This window comes from Chlorocebus sabaeus, chromosome 10 (assembly GCF_047675955.1).
Source record: "Chlorocebus sabaeus isolate Y175 chromosome 10, mChlSab1.0.hap1, whole genome shotgun sequence".
NCBI lineage: Eukaryota > Metazoa > Chordata > Mammalia > Primates > Cercopithecidae > Chlorocebus > Chlorocebus sabaeus.
In genome coordinates, this window is record NC_132913.1 from 11,272,510 (window position 1) to 11,280,133 (window position 7,624).

At 49.3% G+C, this 7,624-nt stretch overlaps 1 protein-coding gene across 5 annotated transcripts in view; it reads right to left on the reverse strand.

Annotated features, from left to right (window-relative positions):
• The window catches only part of RALB (RAS like proto-oncogene B), a 41,378-nt gene extending 34,414 nt beyond the window's left edge, over positions 1–6,964 (reverse strand). For 2 of the 5 annotated variants that reach the window (XM_007964696.3, XM_007964697.3), the window contains exon 1: positions 6,827–6,963. The gene's annotated coding sequence lies outside the window, so the exon portion shown is untranslated. Of the gene's footprint in view, positions 1–6,073; positions 6,703–6,826 lie in introns of those variants that run through there. The other 3 variants (XM_007964698.3, XM_007964699.3, XM_037988096.2) reach the window with 2 other exon arrangements.
• Between the last annotated feature and the right edge of the window lie 660 nt (positions 6,965–7,624).

Below are 7,624 nucleotides of genomic sequence, written 5' to 3' on the forward strand. Positions count from 1 at the left end.
CTTAGCAAAGGCCGAGCCCTCCACCAACACCATACCCAAGAACTTAATTCCTACCACTACCCTTTTTCGGCAGCACCCATCAGTCTTTACTTTGCTACAGGATCACCCCCAACAGCGTGTAGACTTGAATCTCCACCCTAAAGACTCGCACATGCGTGCATGCCTTTGACCCCCATATATCCTTCTAGCTAATGACACAATTCCTCTATAGGAATTATCTATGCTAACACTTCTCAAACTTTAACGCATAGTTTACCTGGGAATCTTGTGAAAATGTATATTTTGATTCAGTAGGTCTGGAGTGGAACCCAAGATTCGGCACCACTAACCTAGTCTCTAATCATGCTCCTGACCCACAGGCCCCACTCTGGGTAGCAAAAGTCTGTGTTTCCTTCCCTCACTATTTATGGAAACCATTCCAATCCAACTTCCTCCCAACATAAGCTCACAGAAACTTGTGAGATCAAGATCACCCACAAACTCCACGTAGCTAGCTCCAATAAAAACTCTTCTTTCTTCCTTCCCATGCCCTCCTCCTCTTTAAAATGAGCAGGTAGCAAGAGCGATAAAATGCTGCCTGGAAACGGAAGGCCCGCAGCAGGCCAGTATAGGGCCCCTCCCAGCGTCCCTCTCCTGAAGCCATCCCTCCTGGCTTCCACAGCCCACATTCTCCCACAGGCTGAGCGCTTCCCAGGTGGCTCTCTGGGCCCTTTCTCGGCGCCACTTGCCAGGCATTCCTCCTCCCCCTCTAGATGGCAGCATTTCTCAGAGTTCAGTCTTGCTCTCTCCTCATCTGCACTCTCTTCCCAGGTATCGCATACAGCTCAGTGGCTATACAGACAACTTATGAACCTGAGGATGCAGCCCTGCCCACTCTCCTGGCCCCCAGGCTCACAGCCTTGCTGCGACCCCTGCCCACTGCGCCGCCACAGGATTCTCAACTTATTCCCAAAATAGAACTCTTATTCTTCCCCCTTAAAATCTGCTCCTTCACTATCCCCCATTTACTACCTACCAAAGTCACTACTAGTATCCCTACCGTTACCAATGACCTGGAAGTCATTCTTAACTCCCATTGCCTTTCCCCAGCTCAATTCATCACCAATTCTACGGATTCCATCTCCAACATACATTTCAAATCCATGCACTTCTTCCATCTTCTCTGCCACCATCCACTCAACAGCCCCAGCTTCCTAAGTGACCCCTCACTGCCACTCCAGCCCCTCTTCAATCTGTTCTCCACACAGCCCTTCCAACGAAGCTTCTAACACTGCACATGACACTGTGCTTACCGCTCTTTAAAGGCTCATCATGAGCAGCAGCTAAACCCTCTACTGGCCACGGCCTCCGTGGCCTTTTCCTTGCCTTCCTCCAGCCCTGTGAATGTGCCAAGCGCTTTCCTACCTAGGACTCCTTCCATATCCCCCCACCCTGATGCACACATATGTACATACACACACACACACACACACACACACACACATACTGCATTCAGGAAGGCCTGAAGCAAGAGGAAGCAAAGTCTAGTCAAGAAACTGGAGAAAGACCTTCACAGCTATCTGCAGCAGAGAGAAAGGCAGAGCCCAGTACAAGATGACACTGAGGAGGAAAGGAAGGGAGGGATCATTCAAGACCTCGGTGTAGGCCAAGTTTAGGGATCTGGGACCTTTGAACGCACTGGAAAGCCATTGAAGTATTTCAAGTAAATGGGTAACACAATTAGGCTTGAATGTTGAAAAGGTAATTGTGGCTACAGAGTAGAAAAACGGAGGGGTCAAGAGCAGATGTGGGTATGTACCAGGCCAGGCCGGCAACAGGGTGGGGACTAAGGAGATGATAATGCCCATGAGGAAAGTGACTAAATTTTAGACCTACTTAAGATGTTAAAAAATGGCAGTGTTTACTAAGTGAACAGATATAATTTGAGATGTTTAAAAGGCTTGCCATGCAAGTATTACTAGAGGTATCACATTGGCTAAAATTCATTCCTCACAATAGGATCAGCTATCAGCAGTAAAGCACTGGCCACCAATCCTTCCTGTGGGAGGAAGGAGGGAGATTACAAGGAAAGTAGAATGAAAGAAAAGAAAGATACTAGCTCATAAATTAGGGCAGAGGATGGGAAAGGGGCCAAAAATAGGAAGCAGAGGAAGTGCAAATAGTGCTGACTTTTCAACTCTGCCTAACAGTGACTCTAACAACCTTCAACTGGATTGGGAAGAACAAAAGCTATTCTCAGAAAAGCTTGTCTTCTGAGGTTGAAATTTAACATGATTAATGAAATCTTTCATTATAAATATGCACAACTCAAAGGATATTCATTATAAAAAATATCAGGATCATAAAATTTTTAGAGATGAAAGGGACTTAGAGGTCATTTAGCCAGGCTCAGGCTCAGGATTCAGAAACTCTTCTCTCTACCTGTAGGCACTTCAGGAAGATTTCATCCGGAGCTAAAAGAATAACGCCTTTCTATCCAGGTCGATAATGAAAATGTATGAGGGTCTCAAAAGAGAGCTGAAGAACTGCTAGGCAAACAAGCAGTATCCAAAGTTTTAAAATAATGGGGAAGAGTAAGAGGGTTTAGGTTCTCCAAAATTTTTCAGCTACTTTGCCAATGAGTTTTATTTTTAAGAACGCACAGATAATGAATGACTAATTTTAAGCCATTCATCAAAGGAGATCACCCTGTCAATATTTTTTTACCAACTTGTTTTGGGGTAAAAGAAAAAACTTCAGACATTCCTTTTGGTTTAGGGACCAGTAAGATCTGAATTTCTAATTTCCAAAGCTACTGCATACTTGGCTAATTTCAGCATCTGACAAAGAACCAGAAGAAAGAACATAAAAGTTTCACGTATAATATTAAAGCTTCTAGAATAGTAAAGACCCCAGCTGTGTTTCCATCTCCTAAAGTATACTTCAGTAAACATCTGAAAGATTTTCTCAATGATGTTTGGACTAAACCTTAAAAAAGTTGTGGTGGCTAGCCTCCAAGAATACTGATGAGCCCTGACCTCCCCTCTTGTAGTCCTTTCCCACACTGTACCAGGTCTGGTCTGAATGCTAGTAGAAGGGATGGTATGCCATCTCCAAGATTAGACACTGGATTAGTCTGTTCTCACGCTGCTATGAAGAAATATCCGAGACTGGGTAATTTACAAAGGAAAGGGGTTCAATTGACCCACAGTTCCACAGGGCTGGGGAGGCCTCAGAAAACTTACAACCATGGCAGAAGGCACCACTTCACAGGGCAGCAGGGGAGAGAATGAGTGCCAGCAGGGGAAATGCCAGATGCTTGTAAAACCATCAGATGATGTGAGAGCTCACTATAAGGAGAAGAGTACGAGGGAAGGCCCCCATGATTCAATTACCTCCCACCGAGTCCCTCCCACAACATGAGGGGATTATGGGGATTACAATCAAGGTGAGATTTGGGCGGGGACACAGCGAAACCACATCAGACACCAATATACTGCTGCTTCCATCTTGATCATTATCATATTCATTCTCTCCCTCTCTCCCCAACCCCCTCAGATCACTTTCTCTGGGGAGAAAAGCCATGTTGTGAAAAGCCCTTTGGAGAGGCCCACAGGGTGTAGAACTGAGGCCTCCAGCCAACAGCCATGTGAGTCTGCCATTTTGGAAACAGATCCTCTGGTCCCGGTGGAGCTTCAGATGACTGCAACCTCAGGAGGGAGCCAGAAGCACCCAATCAAGCTGTCCCCAGATTCCAGAACTTCAGAAACTGCGTGAGATCATAAATGTCTGTTGTTTTAAGCTGCTAAGTTTGGGGAAATTTGTAATGCAGCCCAGAAAACTCATTCAAAATGTGGGCAAACTACAGGCAGCCAGGCGCGCAGGACCAAACTACTAAATTTCCTTCAACTCATGCCGTATACTCGGTAAAATTACATAGCTTGGAACAGTGCTATCTATAAAATGCCCACAAAGCACTGACAAAAGCAACAATGAAAACAATATATTGGCAATTATCAATTAATGGCAACTTTTTCCGCATTTAGATTTCGACTAAAACACAACTAGCCACCACCAACAACAACAACAACAAGAACAAAAACAGCCAAGAGAACACTAAGGAAAATTATAAGCAGCTACTTTTTTTAAAGTGACAAACTTGAAATTGAGACCTGGTTAGAATTTTGCAATTGCTGTAGTAAGCAATGCCGTCCCTCTTTGACACTCACTTCCACATCCTCTTCATCTTTCTTTCCACGGTCACCCATCCAAGGCTCATTAACCCTCTTGCCTACTGGCCCCTCTGCTTTTTGGAATATCTAAGACTATGTGTACACATAGACCAATATTTATATTCCTAGCTACCAAAAGAACTGAGGAGCTAAAGAAGACAGCCCATGGTCAAATCTCCAAAGCCATATATTTAACTGGTATGGCTTGGATCAGTGGATCTGTGCCAAATAGACAGCTGACACTCAGTAAATGTAAGTTTCTCTCCTCCTTACGTACTCTGCCGTGTGATGAGGGAAGAGTTCCTTTTCCTCTGTGCTCGGCTCTCTTTGCGCTAACATTCAGAACAACATGCATTCATTTAAAAAAACAAAACAAACAAACAAACAAAAAAGCGTCTTGCATGTCTAGAGCAGGGGCTGGTTAGCAGTAACTAGAGCCAATGAAAAGTGGGACTCCTGTATACCATCTGCAGACAAGTTACACTGGAAAACTACAGAGTTCACCTAGATCTCTTCCCACTCTAGTTGTTATGTTGTCTCCAAATTTAGCTTTCAAGAAAGGTCTCTAATGATGTTTCTAACTTCCATAAATTACATGAGGGGGGTAAGAATTTAGTAACTAAATGCAAAGAGATATAGTAGGATTATGTGATTTGTAACAAAGGATTATCCCTGCCAGACGGGGTGGCTCACACCTGTGATCCCCAGCATTTTGGGAGGCCAAGGTGGGAGGATGGCTTGAGCCCAGGAGTCCGAGACCAGCCTGGGCAACACGGTGAAACCCCATCTCTAAAAAAAATATAAAAATTAGCGTGGCATGGTGGCACAAGCCTGTAGTCCCAGCTACTCGGGAGGCTGAGGTGAGAGAATCACCTGAGCCTGGGAGGTCCGGGCTGCAGTGAGCGGTGATCGCACCACTCCACGCCAGCCTGGGAAATAGCCCAAGATCCCGCCTCCCAGAAAAAAAAAAGAAAGATTATCTCAATTCTCAGGCTTAAAATTTTTCATGGAATCTCAAGCCATCTTCAGCCAAGGCAAGAATTTAGAACTTTCCTACTCTCATTTTTTACCAAAATCTTTTCATATGCCGTGAAAGACTCTAAATCATGTTTCTCTATCCTTATGGTCTAGGTCCCAAGTTCCCAAAAGATATCTAATAACTTACACTATTTTCCACAGACAATCCTGGGAAAATGTTCTACTCCTCGGGCAGAGGGAAATCTGGCTGAGATCTCCGAAAAGAGTGCTGTTTCCAACAGGAAGCAATGTGAATGGGCAAGGAAGGAAAGCCCCAGATATGGTCAGAATAAAGCAGGCCGGCTGACAACTAAAACCACGCACCAAAAATATGTCTCCCTGGCCGCCTTCTCCCCCATTCTCATTTCGTTTAATCCTAACAATTAGGATAACTATCATCGCCCCTCTACAGTTGTTGACTCTGGAGCTCAGAGGCGTAAAGACCGTGCTCCATATCACAACACTGGTAAACTCTCAGAACCTGCATCAAACCTAGGTCTTCAAACTCATCCCTCCTGTTTTTCCCAATATGCAGTGCTACCTTTCATGGTCGCCCCATTTCTGAGCCTTGACCTTTTCTGAGCTTTGACATCCAACCAACTTATGGCTCTGCTTTCAACGCCTCTTTAAAGATTCACTATCCCCTCTGATACTCCGTGCCCACCATCCATCCCCAAAACTTCAGAAGAAATGAGGTTAGAAAACCAGGACAGAGCAGAAAGTGCACTGTTCTACAAGAGCTGAAGACCAGTCACAGTTAACCCAGATGAGCAATCAGCCAAGTCTCTTCCACGGCCAATTCACTCAGTCCGCCAGGCACAAGCACTTCTCTCCCAAAGACTCACCTGATAAGAACACCCACCGAAGTTTCAACGTTTCTCGTTGGAAATGAGCACAGAGAGGACACTGCTCACGCAAGCAGTGTGGACGCAACAAGCTCCGCGCCCCGCAGCCCTCCACCGAGCACGGATAACCTCACACCCCCACAGGTGGCGAAAACCAGGGCGGCGATGCCCAGTCCAGGCGCTTCCCCTTAGAAGCCCCTTCGCCGCTGGCCCCTATCAGAAAGGAACGGGAAGGAGGCTGGGGGAGAAATAACTTTATGTTCATTTGCTAGACAGGACCAAAACAAAACCAGCAAACCGAAGCCCTTCAGGAACACCGCCCAGTTCACGGCGCGTGCAAGTTCCGAGGGCAGTAAGTTTTTGCAACACTTCCCAGCCCTGACCCTGCCCAAGCTGCAGCCGGAGGACTGAGGAAGTGGACGGTCCCGGGCGGGAGGCCCGCGGCAGGAAGTGGAAGCAGAGCCATCTGCGGGATAGTGAAGGAACCGCGGCGACAAGGGAGAGGCGGAGGCCGCCCCCGCTTCCTCAGCCCCAGGCAGCCCGGGAGGCCGAGACTCCCCCAGGAAGCCCCCTGGAGCGGAGCGGGGCCGCTGCCGGGGCGTCGCCCTCCGCCGGCTTCGGGACGCGACGTGTCCTGCCGCCGCCCGGCCACAGCCCGGCACAGAGGGAGCAAGACGCTGCGGGCGCGCGGCGTACCCCACTCCCCAGCCCGCGCCCCACCCCGCCCGGAGCCCGCGGGCGCCGCGCCCTTACCAGGGACCAGTCCAGCTGCCTCCGCGGTCCGCACCCGGCCAGCCGCTCTTAAACGCGCCCCGCCCCCTCCCGGGGCCGGACCCCAGCGGTCCTACGCCGATTTGTCATTGAGTAGCCCGGCTCGCTTTCCCACCCCCCGAGCGCGCCCCCGGCGTCGCCTAGGCAACCCCTCCTCTCGAGAGCGCGCCTTCGCTTCCGTTCTTGCCCTCTCCTCGGAAACCACGCCCGTCGAGGGGCTGTCAGCCAATCCGAGGCGGGTTTTCCAAGCAGCGGGCGGCCGATGAGGTTTCGCCAATGAGAAGCTGCCTTAGGCAGAGGGGGCGGACCCGGCGCGCCTGCCCCGCCCCCCTCTGTTCCCTCTTTGCCCCAGCCGACACGGAGCTCGTAACCCTGCGGCAGTGGAGGAGCTGCCCGCCGGTACTGAGGGCGGGTGCGGGCGGGAAAGGTAGGGGCGCCAGTTGTGGGATTCAGGCCAGGGCCAGGACGAAGTAATGGAAAGTAAAAGCGAAGGACAGACCTGATCATACAGAAACAGAAGAAAATTACGAGGCGGCGAAGAGTGCTTGAGCGCGGCGATGGGGACGCTGCCAGAGGGTCCTGGGGCGGGACTCCACCTGCCGCCACCACTCGCTTCGCTGATGACATCCCATCAGCAGTAATGGAGTTACTGAGTGCATCGCGGTGACTGGACCCAGGCCGCCTACAAGGGCCAGAATCCCACCCCAGCCACAGCCTCGAGTCTGGAAATGCAGTGGTCAAGCTCCCGGCCAACAGGTTTTCTCCTGCCAAAACCCGGGA